Below are 23,287 nucleotides of genomic sequence, written 5' to 3'. Positions count from 1 at the left end.
TGTCTTGTTCCTGGATCTCAGGGACCGTTCGTGGGGTGGGTCTCCATCTGCAGGGGGTGGGGTGCTGGTGTCGTGGTACTGTGGCGGTGCCTCCTGTTCACTAGCACCGGCGGAGGTGGTGGGCTGTTCATCATCCAGGCTAGTGTCAGGGGCCCCTTGTTGTGCCACAGTGTCCCTCCTGGTGTTGACAAGGTCCTGCAGCACCCCTACAATGGTGACCAGGGTGGTGTTGATGGACTTGAGTTCCTCCCTGATCCCCAGATAGTGTTCCTCCTGCAGCCGCTGGGTCTCCTGAAAGTTGGCCAGTACCGTTGCCATGATCTCCTGGGAATGACTGTACGCTCCCATGATGTTGGAGAGGGCCTCGTGGAGAGTGGGTTCCCTGGGCCTGTCCTCCCCCTGTCGCACAGAAGTCCTCCCAGTTCCCCTGTTCCTGTGCCTCTGACCCCTGAACCGTGTGCCCACTGCCACTGCCCCCAGGTCCCTGACTTTCTTGGGGTGGTGGGTTTGCCTGGGTTCCCTGTAGTGGTGGACACACTGCTGCCTGACGTGTCCTGGGGACAGAGGGATGGGCCTGCTGGGTGGGTGCTGTGCTGGTCTTTCCTGAGGGGGGAGGCTCTGTGGTGGCTTGTGCCTGTGTCAGGGGAACCGACTGTCCAGAGGTCCCAGATGGGCCCGGGCTGGTCATCTTGATCCAGTTGTACAGAGCTGCTGACATCACTGTGGGCCTCTTCTGTGGGGGGAGTGGACATGTCTGGAACCTCCTGTCCAGTGACATTGGGTAGGGGTCCTGCAGGGGTGTAAAGGCATGATTATTGCATCTGTGTGTGCCATCGTGTGCAATGGGTGGGTGATCCTGTACTCCGGTGCTTGCCTTCATGTCTAGGTCCTTGTGTGATATTTGGTTTGGGGTCTGTGTAGGTATCTGTAGTGGACATGCTTTGGTGATGGGTGTCCATGCTTTGATGTTGCATGCAGGGCTTGGTGTTGGGATGGGTGCTTTGTGATAGTGGGACATATGTGAGGTGTTGGAGTGATGGGGTGAGGGTGGTAGTATGTAATGGCATGCAGGTAGGGTGGGGGATATAATAGTGTACAGTTGACTTACCAGAGTCCATTCCTCCTGCTACTCCTGCGAGGCCCTCAGGATGCAGTATTGCCAAGACTTGCTCCTCCCATGTTGTTAGTTGTGGGTAAGGAGGTGGGGGTTCACCGCCAGTCCTCTGTACTGCAATCTGGTGTCTTGAGACCACGGAATGCACCTTCCCCCATAAGTCGTTCCACCTCTTCCTGATGTCATCCCGTGTTCTTGGGTGCTGTCCCACTGCGTTGAACCTGTCGACAATTCTGCACCATAGCTCCATCTTCCTAGCAATGGAGGTGTGCTGCACCTGTGATCTGAATAGCTGTGCCTCTACCCGGACTATTTCCTCCACCATGACCCCGAGCTCCTCCTCTGAGAACCTGTGGTGTCGTCGTGGTGCCATGATGTGGTGTTGGTGATGTGTGGGGTGGTGTGTGTTGTGATGTGTGAGGGGATGTGTTTGTGTGTGTTGTCTGAGGTACGTGGATGTTGTGTGAGTGATGATGTTGTGTGTCTGTGTTGTTTCTGGTGGTGTCTCTCTCTGGCCTTCTTTCACAATTTTGGTAGTAAGGGTTTGTGGGTGATGTGGGTGGGTGTTTTATATTGGATTGGGTTTGTGGGAGTGGTGTGTGTATGTGTATCAGGTGTATGTATTTCGAATTGTCCAATGTGGTTGTGTTTTGTAAATGTGTGTGTATTTTGAGCGTGGCGGTGTGTACCGCCAATGGAATACCGCGGTTGAAAGACCGCGCGTGGAATCGTGGGTCGTGATAGTGTGGGCGTATTCCTGTTGCCGCCAGTTTATCACTGACCTTTGGTGTGGCGGACTTGTGTGGGTGTCTGGATTTTGACGGATTCCGAGCTGTGGGTCGCAATAGCTGTAGCGGAATTCCGCTGCTGTAGCGGTGTATTGGCGGTCTTCTGCACGGCAGTAAGCGGGATTTACCGCCAATGTTGTAATGAGGGCCTAAATCTCTTCAGGAAACTCCTGGTGTGCCGAAAATCGATGCAAAGCCTGCCAGAAATTACACACAGCCTGCCTTGCGACTGAGAAATCGCCTCACAGCTGAACCGGAATGACGCAGTCTGACTTCCCAAGTGGAAATTCAACCTAGCGCCTGCCTTGCTATGAAAACTTTGATGCATCGCCTACCAGATCAACACAAAACCCGTGCCCTCTTCCAGCGCAGTCAGGATTTCCATATATCCTCCCGGGATGTCAAAAAGATCCATGCATTGCGGTGAGGAACCAAGGCTGCGTGCCTAAGAACAATGCAAGCCCCTTGCAGCATGGATAGAAACGACGCAACTGTGTTGCATTGAAAAATCAGATGCACACCTTATTTTTCCATGCATCTCCTCCTCTGCGGTCTCGGTGAGTTTGATTTCTAAGATTTAAGACTCTTTTTAAAGCAGTGATATTTCACCTTGTGCTTATTGAATCTTTGTTGTTTTTACCTTATTTTATTCAGATGAATATAATCTATTTTTCTAAACCTGTGTGGTGTATTTTTGTGGTGTTATCACTGTGTGATTTTTTGCACAAATACTTTACTCATTGCCTTCTAAGTTAAGCCTGACTGCTTAGTGCCAAACTACCAGATGGTGGTCACAGGATAATTTGGATTGTATGTGACTTACCCTGACTAGGATTGTAGTCCCTACTTGGACAAGGGTGTATGCATCTGCCAACTGGAGACTCCATTTCTAACAACCACATTTTCACTTTCTTGCAAAATAATCATTCAGGGCCAAAGGTCTGAGGTTCTAGACGGAGATGATTCCATGTACTGGCAACCAAGAATGAAAAAGAGCACCCCCCCCTGTTTCTGACTGACCTGACCCTTGGTACCACTGCACAAGAAGCCCTGGCTGGCTGAAAAGCTCATAATAGGCGATAGAATTGAAACTTTCAGGGAGATTCCGGGGACCTGAAGAAAAGAGGGCCCAATGGAAAAAGAACAGGGACTTGAAGATGATCCTTTTCTTAATTGGCAGCCAGTGGAAAGACCTAAGATGAGTATATACTGATGCACACCAAGGTATTTTCAGAATGAAGCAAGCCACAGCATTCTTAACTAATTGCAAGTCTGATAAGACCTTCCGGGAGCACAAGAAAGAAAGCATTAAGGTGATCCAGTCTTGAGGTTATCACTGGATGCCTTCGTGGAGTGCAGTGGAAGCAGAGATAGGAACCTCTTGAGGGCAGGGAGCAGCACAAAACAAGCGCTGGCCACTAGAGACACCTGTAGTTAGAGGGAAAGTTGTTTGTCAAACTTAAAGCCACAATTCTTTTGAAACTGTGTTCGGGGTGGAGGAGATGGCAAAGTTGTTGGTCAACCAGACTCCCACCAAGTAGTGCTGTGGGAACCAAACAAAACAATTTCAGTCATCTGTATTGTACTTCAGTAGACACATGCAGATCAAGTTAAAGTCTGTTGAAAAGGTTTTCAAAGGTGTCTCAACAGTTGTGGACCTACTCTGGAAAGACAGAAGCAATTAGGTGTCATTGGCATAGGAGATAATCCTAAATCCAAATGACTCTTCTGGGGAGGGGGCATTGAAGTCTTGGCAAATCCAGTCACCCTGACTTTATTATGTCAACACAGGCAAGCACAACTGCACATTAAAACCAGCCCTATTGGTTTTGGCAATGCCTTTTTTGGAATTGCAATCACTCTTTTACTCTCTTTCCATGGTCATACCTACTGCACCATAAGACAACAAATAGACTGGTGTGAAAATATTATTCATGATCATTCTTTGCTACCCTACCAGTTTTAGCGGGGCATACTCCTTTGTTTGTATTATGGCCCATGTCATTATTACTACTTTTGAAAAATGAAAGCTGAATGTTGCTTTATAACCTTAGCGGCGTGATTTAAGAAAAATGGTGTTGCACCAAGTGCAGCCTCACTTTTCTTGCGGCCCTTAGCGCCCACCCTAACACCAACATGTGTGCGCCATATCGAAGATATGGTGCACCATGGCAGTAGTCAGGGAACTAGTGTCAACATTTTTTACACTAGTTTGGATCTTTGCAGGATTAGCGTTAAAAAATGGACGCTAATCCTACAAAGCCCACTGAGGCCCATTGTCAACAATGGAGTGCCTCCTTTTAATGCCTGCTCTAAGCAGGTGTTAAAACTGCTGAAGGGGGAATGGGTAACGCTCCCTTTGCATACATTATGCCTGGCGCATGCATTGAGCCACTTTGCAAATTTGGCACAACAATATTGGCCTCTTTGGGCCACATTAGCGTTAAAAAAATGACTCTACTGTGATGCAAGGAGGTGCTAGGGTCTCTTAAATTTGCCCCTGCATTTCCCTTATTATAAATTCTCTACGTAGATAAAGCAACCGGAGCTGCAAATGGGAGCAAGCTTCAGTCCATTTGTACTTAACACCTATTGGCATACATCCATACTTTAACTCTTGGTAAGCAAAACACCAGGCCAAAATTGCTCGGGGGAAATTCCAGTCGAGACTCCATGAGATGCTTGTCCCACGTCTGCTCTGGGGACAACCGCCGACACAAGGGCAATGCACCTCTCTAATGTCACAACACCTGTTTCTGTTTCTTTATTTCTTTAACTTGTTAAACATTTGTCCTTTTGAATGTGAAGTTCAGTTTATATTTTACAGTGGATGCTCAGTCGGAGAAACTGCAATTTGGTTTGAATGCTATGGTCTGCAATCTTTCCATTGAAAAGTTAATGTTTCAAATAATGAAATTCACATGTGATTACTTTCAGAGTTACAGATCTGAAAGGTACTAATTATTCCCTGTCACGCGTTTGCCTAAAGTACAAATATCAAGTTCACTCAACATTTAAATATACCTTAGCGATATGCCGTGAAGCGCATTCCTGATTGGTTAAGTTTTTTAGGGCTCTATTTCTGCTTTGACAGCGAAGAATCTGTATTTTAAATGAAGCTTTGCATGCAATAAAAGAGATTAGTTAAATCCAGGATGCTTGAAATATGCATATTGTAGTTGTCTTTTTGGTTTGATCCAAAGATGTATTAAGCACAAGATTGGTTTATCTTTGAGATGCCGGAGAGTATTCCATTCACATTTGTACTGATCGTCGGTTAGAAAAAAAACGAGATTTTTGTACAGTTATGTCAGTAGGAACGCTGTTTTCCCACTGATAAGTAGAAATCGAATTTTTGCACTGGTTGAGTTGGTCCATGGCATTGTCTTTGTACATTTCGATGCAAATATATCTAATGCAGAACGTGTTATAAAGTGCGTCCCTTTTAATCGAGGAGTGCGACAGTGATTTATGGTGAGATCATTACAAAAGCATGCTCTGAAAGCCCATCAAAGAAAAAATTAGAGCATTACGCTTGAAAGATGGGAGCTCGACTTACAAAAGAGGGATACAGCGGAGGTGTTTTTAAATTAAGAACAAGGAATATCTTTATGGGGCCATTTATTTATATGATTGATTAGAACTTGAAACAAAAGAAGGAAGCTATTTTTAAAATATTATGGGCCAGATTTACCAGGTGCTATCGCCATCGGAACACCACTTTTAGGGCCATATGTACAAACACATTTTCCCATAGACACAGAATGGGTAAAACCCTTTGCTACATCTGGCCCTTAGTGACGCTCCGGTGGCGCAATTCACTGCGCCATATTTACAAGGTGGCGTTAAGCCACTTTTTGTGGCTTAACGCCACCTTGTAAATACAGTCCTTTTACAGGCATCATTTTGTGTGGGAGAGGCATGCAATGGATGTTGCCATGGGCGTGCCACAGCAACACCCTTTGCATTTTGAAGCTCCCCAGATTTACAAGATTTCGTAAACCTGAGGCAGCGCAAAAATCTGACGCCACACCAGGGGTAGCGTTAGTATGGCGCAACAAGGAAAAATGCTTTCATTGCTCCTCATTTTCTGCTCTTTCAATGTGTTCTGCATTCTGCAGCACACATACAAAGATCAAAATGACATTGAAGATTGTTTTTGTGCATGAAGGTGCTCCTTGCACCATGGCTAGGGTGTCCAGAATTTTAAAGTAAAAAAACAGGACATTTTATAAAAATAGAAAAATACTACAATTTTACTTCAACCAAGCGCGCAGAATGACAGCATTTATCAGCATAAAATTAAAGCAGAGGCACTAAGAACATAAATAAAATGATTTTTTTCACATCTGTTAATTATATTGCTTTCTTACATCTTCTAGCAATACCTGCTTTGGAAAACATAAAAAGGTACCTCTCACTGTTTTCCATCCACCCTCTCTAAAAAGCGGGACATAAGCTAAAATTCCTGAAATCTGCCAGACAGGTGGTAAAAAACTAAGACTGTCCTGGCAAATCCTGGAAACCTGGTCACCCTAAACATGATGCAAGGGTGGTTGTGATGGCACACGGCATCCAAATTAGAGCAGGGGGCCACCACAGAGGTGTGCCACATTCTAATAAAAATGGTGCATCCCTGCATTTTGAAAATGACAGAGCGCAGCGCTGCCAGATTTGGCACAGCATCTCGCTCCGTCATTCTCTCATAAATCTGGGCCTATGTTTGGCAAGATAAAGTTAATTAAAGCAATTTTGAATGAAGAGAAGTCTGGGCTAGGCTTACAGAACAAGTTGTGTTGTTGCAAGCAGGCTCTGGACAAAGTGGATTTTTTTTCATAAATGCATAGTTTTTGACATGCAGTCAATTTGCAAAGTCACCTCCAGACCATTAGCACGCATATTGACCAACTACATGCCATTTTCAGATAAGTTATTGCCAAATCATTAAGGTAAGGGAAAACAAAGACATATAACAATTGCTGGTGACTTCTAATGTAGAGGCAAACATATCAATCATTACCACTTCCTGTTGTTAGCAGTGGCCGTTTGTAAAATGGTAGCTGCTGTGGGAGATGGTTGGATATCAGAATTGGCAAGGGGCTCTTAGGACAATGTGAAGTATTTCCCCTCTCTGCAGTTGTGAACACTGGGTTACACATCCACATGTAAAGCTAAGGGTAACGGTGAGGCAGACAGGATGGAGCTAACCAACATTGCAGATTTGCCTATTTCTGATGCTATACATCCGGTCAATTCCTAATTTAATGACAGTTGAAGTGCAGTGGTGTCCACTGAATGGGTCAAGTGTGTCACTATAACAGAAATGCGTAACTTTGAGTGTTCAGATTCGAAAAAATTGGCAGGTGAATGCTGGCCTCTCAACTAATGCTCACCACCTCTCCCTTGGACATTGTCTATTGAGGATGACTCACATTTTCTGAGTGGTTACCAATGTGCAACAATACCAACAGCATTTTTAAGAGATTCCGGGCCACTTCTACAAATTCAGTTTCAAATTGGTGGTAAGCCATTCACAAACAGGAAGGGGCCCCCACGGAACCCCTTCCTCTTTGTGAATGCAGGCAAAAATATTTTTTCAGAGCAGGCAATGGTCCCTTGGACCACTGCCTACTTTGAAAAAATTAAAAGGAAAATGTTCATTTTTCTGTTTGAAATGCAGACCGTTTTCCTTTAAGAAAAATGGGCTGCATTTAAAAAAAATAACTGCTTTATTGAAAAGCAGTCACAGACATGGTGGTCTGCTTTACCAGCAGGCCACCATCCCTGTGAGTGTTGGCCATAGCCAATGGCGTTGCAAATTGCGACCTACCTCATGAATATTATGAGGTAGGTCATTTGCGACCTCATTGGGAATCTCTAATAGTGTACTTAACAATGTTGTACATTTTGTTTTACGACTCGCAATTTGCAATTCCCAAACGGATCACAAATTTCAAGTCTCAAAACAAAAGGTCATACATCCAGCTCAACCCTTTCTTATCTCACTACTTTTGCATTGTGGTAGGTCCAGCCACCCCGTTTTCTACTCCATTATTCCAGTGTCGCTTTTCAATGTTTTCAACCATTACAGAGCCACACCCATGGCAGAGGCCTTAAGGTGTGTCTGCACACACAGAACATGCTGTTTTTGTTTTGTGCCCTCAGTCACTGTAGAACCCCAGGCTTCAGCAGGTTTGCATCCTCTCTAATGGAGTCCTTGTAATGGCTCTTAATTAATGCTGCACAGGTGCATCAAATAAATGTTGTGTCCTTCTCCACTTCTGTCCTATTAGAGGAAGCAGGCTGGTGCAGTTGATGCTAGTGTTGTCCACTCTGTGTTCCGCAGCACTGTGAGTCTGTAAGTTAGTCTTGACCCCTTAGCCATCTTGTCTTCCTAATAAGGTTTGCAAGAGTAGCTATGCAGGTGGCCCATTTGCTGAAATGTCTGAATGAGGATGGAGGCTGAGTCAAACAGGCCCTTAGCTTTGAATGCTTTCTGGGACATTTTAGTAAATAATGTTGCTGTATTCTGTGGTGGGCTGACAGTGCCCATTGTGCTCCCCTAGCCTTTGGTGAGCATCTGATTGTGTGTAGTATTCAAGCTGGGATGAAAGCGGACTACAATGTTGGTCTTTGTGGGATCGGATTTAGGCCACTAGGAATTTTTTTTGTTATTCAAGCAGTATTTCTCTATATTGGGGAATGATGAACAAGATTAGGATGTGAGACACCATTTATCTCTCTACCTTTCAATGGTTAAGAGGTGGGGAGGTGTTTTATGAAGACAGTACTCCAGAGGTTTTCACCATTCTCCTCATTCTTTCACTCTCATGACCTGTTGCAGATTTGGTGAGTTCCTGAACACATTGGCCTTCATTACAACCCTTGCGGTAAATCCCCCTTCCCCCCATGCAGAAGACCGCCAACATACTACTGCGGCCGTGGAATTCCGCTATAGGTATGACGACCCACAGCCACAATATAGACACTCACACAAGTCCGCCACACCAAAGGTCAGTGATGAACTGGTGATAACAAAACCGACACCGTCATGCCAACAAGAATACGCCCACACTATCACGACCCACAAATCAACGCAGCGGTCTTTCAACCATGGTAAACCATTGGCGCTCAAAATACACACACACTTACAAAACACAACCACATTGGACAAATCGAAATACACACACCTGATACACATACACACACCACTCCCACACACCCAATCCAATATAAAGCACACACCCACATTACCCACAAACTCTTACTACCAGAAATTTGAAAGTAGGCCAGAGAGAAACACTACCTATAACAACAACAGCATCCACAGACACACAACACCATCACTTACACAACATCCACGCACCTCAAACAACACACACCAACACACCCCCTCACTAATCACAACAGACACCACCTCACACATCACTCACACCACATCATGGCACCTCAACGACATCCCAGGTTCTCTGAGGAGGAGCTCAGGGTCATGGTGGAGGAAATCGTCCAGGTAGAGCCACAGCTATTCGGATCACAGGTGCAGCAGACATCCATTGCTAGAAAGATGGAGCTATGGCGCAGAATTGTCAACAGGGTCAACGCAGTGGGACAGCATCCAAGAACATGGGATGACATCAGAAAGAGGTGGAACGTCCTACGGGGGAAGGTGCGTTCCGTGGTCTCCAGACACCAGATTGCAGTACAGAGGACTGGCGGTGGACCCCCACCTCCTCCCCCACAACTAGCAACATGGGAGGAGCAAGTCTTGGCAATACTGCATCCTGAGGGCCTCGCAGGAGTAGCAGGAGGACTGGAGTCTGGTAAGGCAAATCTTTACTACCTTATCCCCCAAACCCACATGCATGCCAACACATACGCCCACCCTTACACTCACACCCATCACCCCAACAACCCACAGAGATACCCCACCAACACAACCCACACATCCCAAAACCAAGCCCTGCATGTAACACCATTGCATGGACACCCATCACCCAAGCATGTCCATTACAGAGATTCACTCATGCCCCAAAATCACCAATCACACAAGGACCAAGCCAATAATGCAAGCACTGGAGTAGAGGTTCAATGACCCATTGCACAAGATGGCACAAACAGATACAATAAATATGCATTTACACCCCAACAGGACCCCTACCCAACGTCACCGGACAGGAGGTGAAAGACATATCCAGTCCCCCCACAGAAGAGGCCCACAGTGATGACAGCCGCTCTGCACAACTGGATCAAGATGACCAGCCCGGCCCATCAGGAACCTCAGGACAGTCGGTTCCCCTGACACTGTCACAAGCCACCACAGAGCCTCCCCCTCAGGAATCAACCAGCAGGCCCATCCCTCTGTCCCCAGGACACGTCAATCAGCAGTGTGCCCACCTCTACAGGGAACCTAGGCTAACCCACCAACCCAAGAAAATGAGGGACCTGGGGGCAGTGGCAGTGGGCACATGGTTCAGGGGACAGAGGCACAGAATAACAGGGAAACTGAGAGGACTGCTGTGCGATAGAGGGAGGACAGGCCCAGGGAACCCACTCTCCACGAGGCACTCTCCAACATCATGGGAGCTAACCATCATTCCCAGGAGACGATGGCATCAGTACTGGCCAAGTTTCAGGAGACCCAGCGGCTGCAGGAGAAACACTACCTTGGGATCAGGAAGGACATGAAGTCCATTAACACCACCCTGGTCACCATTGCAGGGGTGCTGGCAGACATTTCCAACACCAGGAGGGACACAGTGGTGCAACAAGGGGCCCCTGACACTAGCCTGGACGATGAACAGCCCTCCACCTCCACCGGCACTAGTGGACGGGAGGCACTGCAACAGGAACAACAGGACACCAGCACCCCACCCCCTGCAGATGGAGAACCACCCCGCAATTGGTACGTGAGATCCAGGAAAAAGACAGAGAACATTGCCAAGACCCCCCCAGGAAATGAGACCCCCCTGAATATCACCCTTCTGTCCCACTATGTCACCTGTCCATCCTTAAACTGCCATTGCTCCACTTCCTATGCCGCTTTGGACAATGCACCTGTGAAACAAATAGACTGGACTATGCCATGGACATTCCTCCACCATCACCCCAGTCCATTTTACAACCCTCTCCACTTATTTGCACAGGAATAAACACACTTCAATCAATCAATCAATCAAGGATTTATAGAGCGCACTAATCACCCGTTAGGGTCTCAAGGCGCTGGGGGGGGAGCTACTGGTCGTAGAGCCATGTCTTGAGGCGTTTCCTGAATGTCAAGAGGTCTTGGATCTGGCAAAGGTGGAGCGGTAGGGAGTTCCAGGTCTTGACGGCTAGGTGAGAGAAGGATTTTCCTCCGGCGGTGGTGCGGCGGATGCGGGGGATGGAGGCGAGGGCAAGGATGGCGGAGCGAAGATTGCGGGTGGGGGTGTGGAAGGTGAGTCTGTCGTTGAGGTATGCTGGGCCTGTGTTGTGTGCTTGGATGAGGAGTTTGAAGGTGATCCTCTTTGACACTGGTAGCCAGTGAAGGTCTCTGAAGTGGGGGGAAATGTGGTCACGGCATGAGATGTCCAGAATGAGGCGGGCAGATGCGTTCTGGATTCTTTGCAGTTTTGTTAGGAGTTTGGTTGTTATCCCTGCATATAGGGCGTTTCCGTAGTCCAATCGGTTGCTGACCAGGGCGTGGGTGACAGTTTTCCTGGTTTCAACGGGAATCCACTTGAAGATTTTGTGGAGCATGCGGAGAGTGTTGTAGCAGGAAGAGGAGATGGCATTGACCTGCTGAGTCATGCTGAGTGTGGAGTCCAAAATTAAGCCTAGGTTGCGTGCGTGGGTGGTGGGCGAGGGCGCGGTTCCTAGGGAGGTGGGCCACCAGGAGTCATTCCAAGTTGAGGGGTTGGTGCCAAAGATGAGGATTTCTGTCTTGTCTGTGTTTAACTTGAGGTTGCTTGATTCCATCCAGCTAGCAATGGCGTGAAGTCTGTGGAGGTTGTTCTTTGCAGTTGTAGGGTCTTTCGTGAGGGAGAGGATGAGCTGAGTGTCGTCTGCGTAGGAAACTATGTTGATGTGGTGGGTTCGTGCGATATTGGCGAGGGGGGCCATGTAAACATTGAAGAGCGTGGGGCTGAGCGAAGATCCTTGTGGAACGCCACAAATGATTCTGGAAGCTTCTGACAGGAACGGTGGGAGGCGGACTCTCTGGGTTCTGCCTGAGAGAAATGACGAGATCCAGTCGAGTGCCTTGTCACGGATTCCAGCGTTTTGTAGGCGTGTGCGGAGAGTGTGATGACATACCGTGTCAAAAGCTGCGGAGAGGTCCAGGAGGATGAGTGCTGCTGTTTCTCCTTCATCGAGCATGGTCCTAATGTCATCTGTGGCAGCAATGAGTGCAGTCTCAATGCTGTGGTTTCTGCGGAATCCGGATTGGGAGGTGTTGAGTACCTTGCTGTCTTCCAGGAACCGGGATAGTTAGCTGTTTACAATTTTTTCGATGACCTTGGCTGGTAAGGGGAGGAGGGAGATCGGCTGGTAGTTCTTGGGGTCGTCTGGGTCTGCCTTTGGTTTCTTTAGCAGGGCGTTGATTTCTGCGTGTTTCCATTTTTCTGGGAAGGTGGCTGACTCGAAGGAGCTGTTGATGGTTTTGCAGAGGTGGGGGGCGATGATGATGTTTGCCTTATTGAAGATATGGTGTGGGCAGGGGTCCGATGGTGATCCGGAGTGGATGGAGGCCATGGTGGTGGCGGTGTCCTCTATGTTGACGGGGTTCCAGGTGTGGATGAGGTGGGTGTTGCTTGGAGCGTTGGGTTCTCAGGTGTTTGTAGTCAGCTGGTGGGTCTGGGGTTTGAAGCTATTGTGGATTTCTTCTATCTTTCAACAGAAGTGGGTTGCCAGTGAGTTGCAGAAGTCCTGTGATGGCAGGGGTTCGTTGGAGCTTGTCCTGGGGGTGGAGAACTCATTGACGATGCCGAAGAGCTCTTTACTGTTGTGAGAGTTGGAGTTGATGCGGTTTTTGAAGTGGGTCCTTTTGGTGGTGCGGATCAGTTGGTGATGTTTGCGTAGGGCATCTTTGAAAGCAATGTGGTTGGAGTTGGTAGGGTCAAGGTGCCAGGTTTTTTCCATTCCGCGACATAGTCGTTTGCATTCCTGTAGTTCTGTGGTGAATCAGCTGGCCTTGATTCTGTGGGAGGTGTTTGGGGGATTTTTGAGCGGTGCGAGGGTGTTGGCGCAATCTTCTATCCAGCGATGCAGGTTGGTGGTGGCTATGTTGGGGTCCGGGGTCCCAGGGGGTGGGGCTCGGGCGAGAGTGGAGATCAGTTGATCCGTTGATATTTTGCTCCAGTTGCATCGGGGGGGGTTGTGTGCGGTGGTGGTGAGTGACTGGTTTTTGGTAGGAGAAGTGGATGCAGCGGTGGTCTGTCCATCTGAGTTCAGTGGTGTGGCTGAAAGAGACATGGTTGCTGGCTGAGAAGATGGGGTCGAGTGTGTGGCCTGCGGAGTGGGTGGGTGTAGTGACGAGTTGCTTGAGGCCGAAGTTGTCGAGGTTGTCGATTAGGTTGGTGGTATTGATATTGTTGTTATTTTCTAGGTGGAAGTTTAAGTCACCAAGGAGGATGTAGTCTGTTGAGGCGAGGGCTTGGGAGCTGATGGCATCGGCGATGTCATCACAGAACTGCGGTCTGGGTCCAGGGGGTCTGTAGACCAGTGTTGTTGGCGTTGATGTGGATTTTAAAGTGGAGGTGCTCGGCGGAGTTGATGGTGTCGTGGGAGTTGGTGGAGACTCTTATGTGTTTTTGTGGACTATGGCGATTCCCCCTCCTGGTCTGTTGATTCGGTCTCTTCTGGTGATCTTGTAGTTTTCTGGTATGGCTATGGCTACGTCTGGTTCTGAGGCCGAATTCATCCAGGTTTCGGTGAGGAATGCGACGTCGGGCGAGTACGTGGTCAGGAGGTCCCAGAGTTCAAATGCATGTTTGTGGACGGAGCGGGTGTTAAGTAGGATGCATCTTAGGCGGTTGTCTGTTTTGATTTGGAGTTTGGAGGTTAGGTTGCAGGTGAAATTGCAGGCTTTGCAGGAGAAGGGTCCTTTGGTGCGCGTCGGTGTGGACTGGAAGCAGATGGAGAAGCGTCCTGGATTAAGGGTGTGGAGTTTGTTGGCAGTGCAAAGGTGTTTGGTGGCACAGGAGGCGTGTTGGCCAGGGGGTCTGGCACTGGGCGCGGTCTTGGTGCAGACGGGCGCAGACGGGCTTGCCTTTGGCGCGCCTTTGGTGCAACAGTGGCACGCCCGCTGCGCATCCGCGCTGCGGCCGGCATAAGAGGAGAGGTGGGAGGGAGTGGCAGCTGGGAGGAGGGAGGGAAACCTCCAATGGGAGTGCAGGGGGCGGGGGCAGCAGGAGTCAGGAGCGGGAAGAGCTCTGGGGAGGAGGGAGTGGGGCGGGGCCTTCTGGGAGAGGAGAAGCCAAGAAGCCCAAACAAACCCAGACAAGCCCAAACAAGCCCAAAACAATGGCAGCAGTGGTGAGGAGGAAGCGACCTGCCTGCAAAACAATCAGGAGTCAGTCTGTGCTTTCACAAATGTGTAATTGCAATAACTATGGAATATAGCAATGCCTATTAACTTGTTCACATACCAATGTAACACAGCTGTAGGCCAGCAGTAAACATAGCAGAGGGCACAAAGTGGGTCCCAGATCTGTGACATGGAAAGTCAAAGTGACAAGTCAGGGTCCATACACTAAATGAAAATGACAGACTTATGCTAGTGCCAACAATAGAATGAGATGTGGGAAGCAGTGGCATCTTCTTACCTGTGTCTCACTGGAAGTATTGCATGATGATGTTGTTTCGGTTGTCGATATCCTCTTCTTCCGCCTCCTCTTCTTCACTGTCCACAGGCTCCACAGCTGCCACAAGACCACCCTCTGGCCCATCCTCCTGCAGAAAAGGCACCTGGCGTCGCAAAGTCAGGTTGTGCAGCATATAGCAGGCCATGATTATCTGGCACACCTTCTTCGGTGAGTAGTATAGGGAGCCACCTTTCAGATGGAGGCACCGGAACCTGGCCTTCAGGAGGCCGAAGGTGCGTTTGATCACCCTCCTAGTTCGCCCATGTGCCTCATTGTAGCGTTCCTCTGCCCTTGTCCTGAGATTCCTCACTGGGGTCAGTAGCCATGACAGGTTGGGGTAACCAGAGTCACCTGCAAATGTCGAGGGACAACTGTTAGACACACACTAACCCTTAGGGACAACCCCATACCCAGACAGCAAATGAAACTGTGTGGGGATTTTAGACTCACCTATTAGCCACACACAGTGCCTCTGGAGTTGCCCCATCCCATAAGGGATGCTGCTGTTCCTCAAAATGTAAGCGTCATGGACTGATTCAGGATATTTGGCAATGACGTTGGAGATGTACTGCTCTGACAAACACACCATCTGCACATTCATAGAATGGTAGCTCTTCCGGCTTCAGGACACCTATTCATTCCTGTGGGGGGGAGGGACAAATGCCACATGTGTACCATCAATGGCACCAATGATGTTGGGGATATGTCCCAAGGCATAAAAGTCCCCTTTCACTGTGGGCAAATCCTCCACCTGAGGGAACACGATGTAGCTGCACATGTTTTTCAGCAGGGCAGACAACACTCTGGACAACACGTTAGAGAACATTGGCTGGGACATCCCTGATGCTATGCTCACTGTTGTTTGAAAAGACCCACTGGCCAGGAAATGGAGTACAGATAGGACCTGCACTAGAGGGGGGATTCCTGTGGGATGGTGGATACCTCCAACTGGGCACACAGTTCCTGGATTGTTTCACGATCAAGTCTGTATGTGACTAGGATGTGTCTCTCTTCCATTGTTGACAGGTCCACCAGGGGTCTGTACACCGGAGGATGCTGCCATCTCATCACCTGCCCCAGCGGACATGCCCTATGGAGGAGAACAGCGAGCAGAGAGTCATCCAACACTGAGGTATCACAATCTGTTATTTGCAGAAACGATATTAATCCGCAATGTGCCGGTATCTGTCTATATTCCCGGCCTAGATAGGCGTGACGCAGTTAAGATCCATCCCATGTGGCCTCCTGAAATGGCAGCTGCCTTATCTGTAAGATGGGACAAGGGAATATGAGGTAACTGCGATGGCGTTCTACACTGTCGCGGTGGGCGGTCGAACACCGTGACGCAATTCTGCATTGGGTAACATTGGGCCCTATGGGTCCCAGGAGCCAATGATGATGTACGCCAGCGGTGATGGTACGCACCGCCGCAGACATGACCGCCATTTTCTGTCTGTTCACTCACTTGATACCTGACCTTCAACAGGAGTGGACCTACACTGCAAGTGCTGCTCTGACCTGTGTCTGGAAGCGACGATGGCCCATGTGTCTGGGGAAAGGGCCCCTGACTTCACTTCGGAGGAGTTGGAGAAACTAGTGGATGGGGTCCTCCCCAGTACACGCAGCTGTATGGTCCTCCAGACAAACAGGTGAGTACACTGTGAGCATGCTGCATGGGCAATGCCTGTTTGAAGTGGGGTGGATGGAAGATACATGGGGGGGATTTGAGGCCTGCATGTGTGGATGGGGAATGTATGTGCGTCAGGGCAAGGGTGGGAACTGGGGGGCAATGAGTATGATGGTCCGGACGGGTAAGTAACTTCCTTTCCCCCGTATCATTCCTCTAGGTCAGCGCCCACCAGAAGAAGGGTATTTGGCGTGCCACCGCCAAGGACGTTTGGACCCTGGGGGTCTACCACAGACGGAACACCCACTGCCGTAAAAGATGGGAGGACCTGCGCCGCTGGAGCAAGAAGATGGCGGAAGCCCAGCTGGGGATGGCCTCCCAACGTGGGAGGGGTGATAATCGCACCATGACCCCACTGATGTTCTGGATCCTGGCGGTGGCGTATCCGGAGTTGGATGGGCGCTTGAGGGCATCACAGCAGACACAAGGGGGTGAGTACACTCTCATTCAGCTGACTTTGCGCGCAGTGGAGGTGTCTGGGTAGGGGAGGAGGGCTGTGGGTTTACCTAGGCCAGGGCGAACTTGGTAGGCAAGGTCCCTTGTGAGGCAGACCATGTGGCACCCGAAACCCACCAGTGTTAATAGCCATCAACACCTAGTCAGTCCCCTGGGACTTCCAGGTGTGCAGCAATTGGTCTTAGGCCTCGTACCCCATGGCCAGCTGAAATTTCTAGGAACTGTCAGTGCATGGCGTAATGCAGAGGGCTGCTCCCTGTGTCTTGTGTCCGCCAACGATAGTGGTGTTGCATGCACTGAACATGTCTTTCTTCTGTCTTCCCCCCTCCTTTTTGTGGTCTCCCTGTTCTTGTAAGCAATAGCATCATCAGGCGGAGGAGCATTGGCACCGGAGCAGCAGGGAGCTGCAACCCACTTGATCCTGGAGAGCAAAACAACGGAGTCTGACGCCAGGCAAGGGTAGCTCCACGGCGGGGACAGGAGCAGACAGCAGTGATAGCGACTCCTCCTCTGATGGGAGCTCCCTTGTGGTGGTGGGCACCTCTGTGCCCACCGCATCAACAGGTACACCCGCCACCCCCCTACCAGCACCGCCCTCCCAGCAGCCCTTCAGCGTGTGTCCCGTGCCCACTCACCCAGGAGGGAGGGCATCTCCTTCGCCCCATGCACCTCAGGCCATGCCCCATTCAGCCCTGCTGCCCTCAGTGAGGAGGCTATTGACCTCCTGAGATCTCTCACTGTTGGGCAATCTACCATTGTGAATGCCATCCAGGGTGTTGAGAGGCATTTGCAACAAACAAATACATGCCTGGAGGGCATTCATTCTGAGCAGGCAGCCCAACAGAGAGCATTTCAGGCTCTGGCCTCAGCACTGATGGCAGCCAGTGTCCCTGTGTCCAGCCTCCCCCACCATCAGACCAGCATGCACACTCATCAACACACAAGAGTGGCTCAGGCAAACATAAGCACCACACATCCCACAAGCACCACCCCCATGCAGACATAGCAATATCCACAGACTCCACTGTATCCCCCTCCTCCACGTACTCCTCCTCCCTCCCTGTCTCGTCTCCACTCACACCTGCATGCACTACAGCCTCAGCCACTGCCTCCATCACCAGCACGCCCATCACCACACACCGCTCGCGTGCACTCACCACCCCACTACCATTCACACATCCCCAGTGTCCTCTCCCAGTGTGTCAGTGAGCCCTCCTCCCAAAGTACACAAACACAGGCACACACCCACCCAACAGCCATCCACCTCACAACAGCCTCCAGCCCATTCACCTTCACCCAAATTCAGCAGACATACACCTCCTACAACCACTACCTCTTCCTCCACTCCCAAATCCCCTCCATCTTTCCGTTCCAGTGTGTCAAAAAAACATTTCCTGGTAAACCTTGACCTCTTCCCTTCACCTCCCCCCGTCCTTCCCAGGCTTTCCAGGTCCCAGCCCAGCACCTCAGTCACCAAATCCCCTGGCATAGTGGTGCCAGCAACTGCAGGGTCATCGAGTGTGCCACCCATCAAGACTGCCAGTGGGCCATGTAGCAAGGGCAAGGACATTCTGTCACCTGCCAAGGTGAAAAGATGCCCACATCCCAGAGGGAGAAGCTGAAAGTACCAGCCACCAAGGGCTCAGCAAAAAACAAATGGGATAGCGGCAAGACAACTGCGGCACCATCAAAGCTGGGGAAGGGACAAAAGATGAAGAGCAGGTCAGGAGAGTGCATGGTTGCACCTACTGAGGGACCAGTGTCACCCTTTCTGTCCACGACCACGCCAACCTGTACAGCGGTGAACACCGCTGACTGCCCCGCCACCACAACTGCCACCTGCCCTGCCACATGCACTGCCACCTGCACCGCCCCCGACACATCTACAGCCTCATCGACGGACCCCAGCTTCTTTCCCAGTGGGCAGCCATCCGAGGCTGCAGGAGACGTCCTGCTGTGTCCCTCAGCAGGTGCTGAGCCATGCACCGCCGCCAGCACCGCCGCAACAGACACCGCTGCAAGACCCGCCACCTGCATCGCCCCCGGCATGTCTACAGCCTCAGCGACAGTCTCCAGCCTCTTCCCCAGTGGGCAGCCATCCGAGGCTGCAGGAGACGTCCTGCTGTGTCCCTCAGCAGGTGCTGAGCCATGCACCGCCGCCAGCACTGCCACCAGCACTGCCGCAAGCACCGCCACCGGCCCCGCAGCATCATCAGACACAGGCACCACCGCTGACCCAGTGGTCAGTCATCTGAGGCTGGAGGAGAGTTCCTGTACCCTGGGCAGCTTCCATGAGGTATTTCTTCCATCACTGTTTGCACCTGCAGGTGGAAGGCGCAGCCGCAGCAGTGTGGGGTATGTCGCTTTCTCCATGGTGTATCATGCTACCTGAACCTCACAAATCTCTTGGCAGGCACACCCAGGTGAGGGAATTGTACCTGCCACACTGCACGTGGGGCACTCTGGGCACCAGGCCCCCTCCAGAACCAGTGGAGTATCACATCCACTAGCTCAGTCCTTGGCAGGATGAAGCACTCTTGGGCACAAAGCCCCCTTCTGAACCAGTGGAGTATCACATCCACTACCTCAGTCCTTGGCAGGATAAAGCACTCTGGGCACCAGACCCCCTCGAGAACCAGTGGAGACTGTTATCCACTTGAGAGACTGTGGCTTTGCACTCCCCGGGATAAAGCAGTGGGAAAACCACCCACTGGAGAGACTTGAGAGACTGTGGCTTTGCACTCCCCAGGATAAAGCAGTGGGCAAAAAAAACACTGGAGAGACTTGAGAGACTGTGGCTTTGCACTCCCCAGGATAATGCAGTGGGCAAACCACCCACTGGAGAGACTGTGGCTTTGCACTCCCCAGGATAAACCAATAGGCATGGAGCCCCCTCGTGCAGCAGTCGCGTTGTGCGTTCATCAGGCTGAGGTGCCCCCCTCCCCCTCCTCCTGAGGTGCCTGTTTATTTTCGATCTGATGCCCCAGTAGTGTTCTCTCCGTTTAGAGTCAGGTATCATGTGTGGGCCTTCCCCATGCATTTTGGGCCCAGTAGTCCACAGACAATGATTAGTACACTATCTGGACTTGTGTAGTTGGTGTACATATTTGTATATACTGAATTTTGACCTTTGACTAATGGATTTTTCTTGATTACAATTGTTACAATCATTTCCTTTTGTCCTTGCGTTCTTCCAGGGTGTGGGGGGTGTATATGTAATGTTGCTGCATGTATTTGTGTGTATGTTGTTGTGTGTGAGGGTGGGGGTGTTGCGTGTTGCGTGTGTGTGTCACTCTCTTTCCTCCCACCTCCTCTGTGTTGTAGGTCCAGTACTCACCGTGGTCACCGCCACCGCCGTTCGTACTCCTGGTAGAAGAGGAGGTAAACCAACATACGCAGTACGTGTAGTTCGGGCTCCATGGCGTCCTGGTTCCTCGTTGGGTGTCGAGAGGTGAGTGTTTTCCCTTCTGTGTACTGTTTCCGCCGTGCTTTTGATGTTGTTGGTTCTGCCCCGGAAATGGTGGCGAATAGGCCTCTTGTAATACAGTGGGCGGTACTTTGTCTTCCACCTGTCTGTTGGTGGTGTCCGCCGCGCTGTTTGTTTCTACCGCTGTGGTGGTCGGAGTGTTAAAGTGGCTGTCTATGTTGGCGGTTTCCACCACAGTCGTAATAACTTTTTTTTTCCGCCGGTCTGTTGGCGGTATTACCTCTGCTTTAACACCGACCGCCAGGGTTGTAATTAGGGCCATGAATGCGTTACCGGAGTAAGGATATTAAGGAGTGGTCTCTTTGTCTACTCCCTCGGACTCCTCCAAGAATTTGGTTTCCTGAGACACTTTGTGGCCTTCCCCTATGTATGATGATAGAGATGAAGGGATTCTAGTTGAGCATTTTGCCATTACGTGCAAATGTGTCCAGAAGGCCAATCAGTAAGAGAAGATAAACTACCTTTCACAGAATCTATAATTGGCTCCACCTGAAAAGCAGATCTGTCCAGGTAGGGATTTGTTAAGCCAACTCACAACTAAAGTGTAAAAGCTCCTAGTGATTGCTGGTGGAAAAGAGCACATGATTTGAGTTTGCCAAAATCTGGGCTTCAATTCGTGAGATCCTGGAGAGGTTCAATGCACTAGATTGGAACTACTTGGATCCTCCTCATTTCCTGGGTGTGAATTTCATACTAGCTAACATTATGGGTCAAACAGTGATTTATACTGAGGATGTAGTTTCTCATAGAAGCTATGGTCTAAATGATTGAGGGGCATATTTACAAATCCCTAGCGCCACCAAAGTGTCACTTTTTTGATGCTCCAGTGGCACAGAGTGCCGGCCCATATTTACAAAACCACGCAAAGCCACCTTGCATGGCTTTTCATGGCCTTGTAAATATGACCCCCTTTTACGCATTACTCTGTGTGAAACGGTTGTTCCATGGTTGTTGCTGTGGGTGTTCCCTCAAAACACCCATGGAGTCTGATGCATTCCCAGGTTTACAAGGCTGGAAATGAAGATTCCTTTGTCACCCCAGAGGTGGCATAAAAGTGGCACAAGGAGAATAAATATGTTTATTTAGCCTCATTTTTTCCTTAAGGGCGCTGCATTCTATAGGAAAATGCCATTAATGTTTGTTTGTGCGCATTCTGGAGAAAAATGCCATTTGTGATTGTTTATGTCCCTTCCTACACATAAAAAAATCATCCCTGCAATACAGGCACCCTTGCACCATGGTGCAAGGGTGCCTGCGTTGGCACTAGGCAAGACTGTAAGTCCTGATTTTTGGGAAAAACATCTCCATTTGGGACCATAGTTGGTGGTCAGCTGAACTCTGACCTGCTTCCATGCCTACAGACCACTCTTGCAACCTTGGCATTATCCTGAACAGTGATCTGACCATAAAGTGGCAGATCAAAGCAGTTGCCTCCTCCTGCTTCCACACCCTTCACATGCTGTGCAGAATCTTCCGATGGATCCCATCCAACACTAGGAAAATTGTCATCCAGGCCCTCGTCACCAGCCGCCTCGACTACAGGAATGCTCTCTACACCAACATATTGCCAGAGATAATAAAGAGACTCCAGACAATACAGAACACCACCGACAGACTCATCCTGGATCTTGCCAGGTGCATCCAGAACACCTCCCACCTCAGGAACATCCACTGGCTCCCCGTCCAGAAGAGATGTAATTTCAAGCTCCTCACACATGCCTACAAAGCCCTACATGATCAAGAACCAGACTACATCAGCCACATCTACACTTCTACTAACCCACCAGACTCTTGCGCTTTTCCTCTCTGGCCCTTACCCACTCAGCCAGAATCCGCGCAGCCACTCTTTTTACTACTTTGTCACCGAGTCCTGGAATGACCTAACAATCCCCCTCTGAACTGCACCCTCACTGGCAGACTTCAGGAAGAGACTCAAGACCTGGCTCTTTGACAGAGACATTGCACCACAGTGCCCAGATACACCCAGGAGTGACAGCGAAGCACTCTACAAAGCACTGATTGATTGATTGAGGCAGCTGATTGTGTGCCAGCACTGAGGAAAGTATAGGGATGTGCCATATTGCTGTAAATATGACACATCCCTGCACTTTCCTAATGGCACCGCTCAGCACTGAAAGATGGCTTGTGGCGCTGGACTGTGTCATTATTTTGTAAATATGCCCTTGAGTTTGCATGGGAGAGGTCCTATGTAGGTTTAAGTATGTATATGCAAGGTTGATTCTAAACTGTATATGCCTTGTAGTCTTGCATGCCCCACAGAAAAAATCCATGAACAATGTTTTAATGAACATTTTTGTTGCTTTGTTATTTTTGCATGCCTTTCTCTCAATCCTGTTTCGTATTCTTCTTTTTATTTATTATATGCTTGTGCTGGGCATGACTCTGTAATTCATCACTATCTCAGTGAGGAGCAGGTAAACCAACCATCCCACCTTTTGTGGTTTGGCCTACTTTTGGATGTTTCCCACCACACCTTCCTCAGCAGACTCCACAGCATCAGCATGCAAGCAAATGTCCTCAAAGGGATCGCCTTCTTCCTGACAGGACACACCCAGAGCATCAGGCTGCATCAGGCTGCCTCCCTTCACCTCTGTACCCATGGACGTCATATGCTGAGTACCCAAGGATCATTCCTCCACCCCACACTGTTGAGCATCTACATGATCCCCCCTGGCAGACATTGTCAAATCCTCTAGTCTCAACATCATATCCTATGCAGACGATACACTGGTAATCCTCTCACTCTCCAAAAACCCACCCACCACCAGAACTAACCTCCACATTATCCTCAACATCATACCGAACATGAAGCAACAAATCACCTCTTCCTGCTTCCACATCCTCTGCATTCTGTGCAGGTTCTTATGATGGATCACAGTCAATACCAGCCACCTC

This window comes from Pleurodeles waltl, chromosome 1_2 (genome assembly GCF_031143425.1).
Source record: "Pleurodeles waltl isolate 20211129_DDA chromosome 1_2, aPleWal1.hap1.20221129, whole genome shotgun sequence".
In the NCBI taxonomy this organism is placed as follows: domain Eukaryota; kingdom Metazoa; phylum Chordata; class Amphibia; order Caudata; family Salamandridae; genus Pleurodeles; species Pleurodeles waltl.
This window is presented reverse-complemented; position numbering follows the sequence as displayed.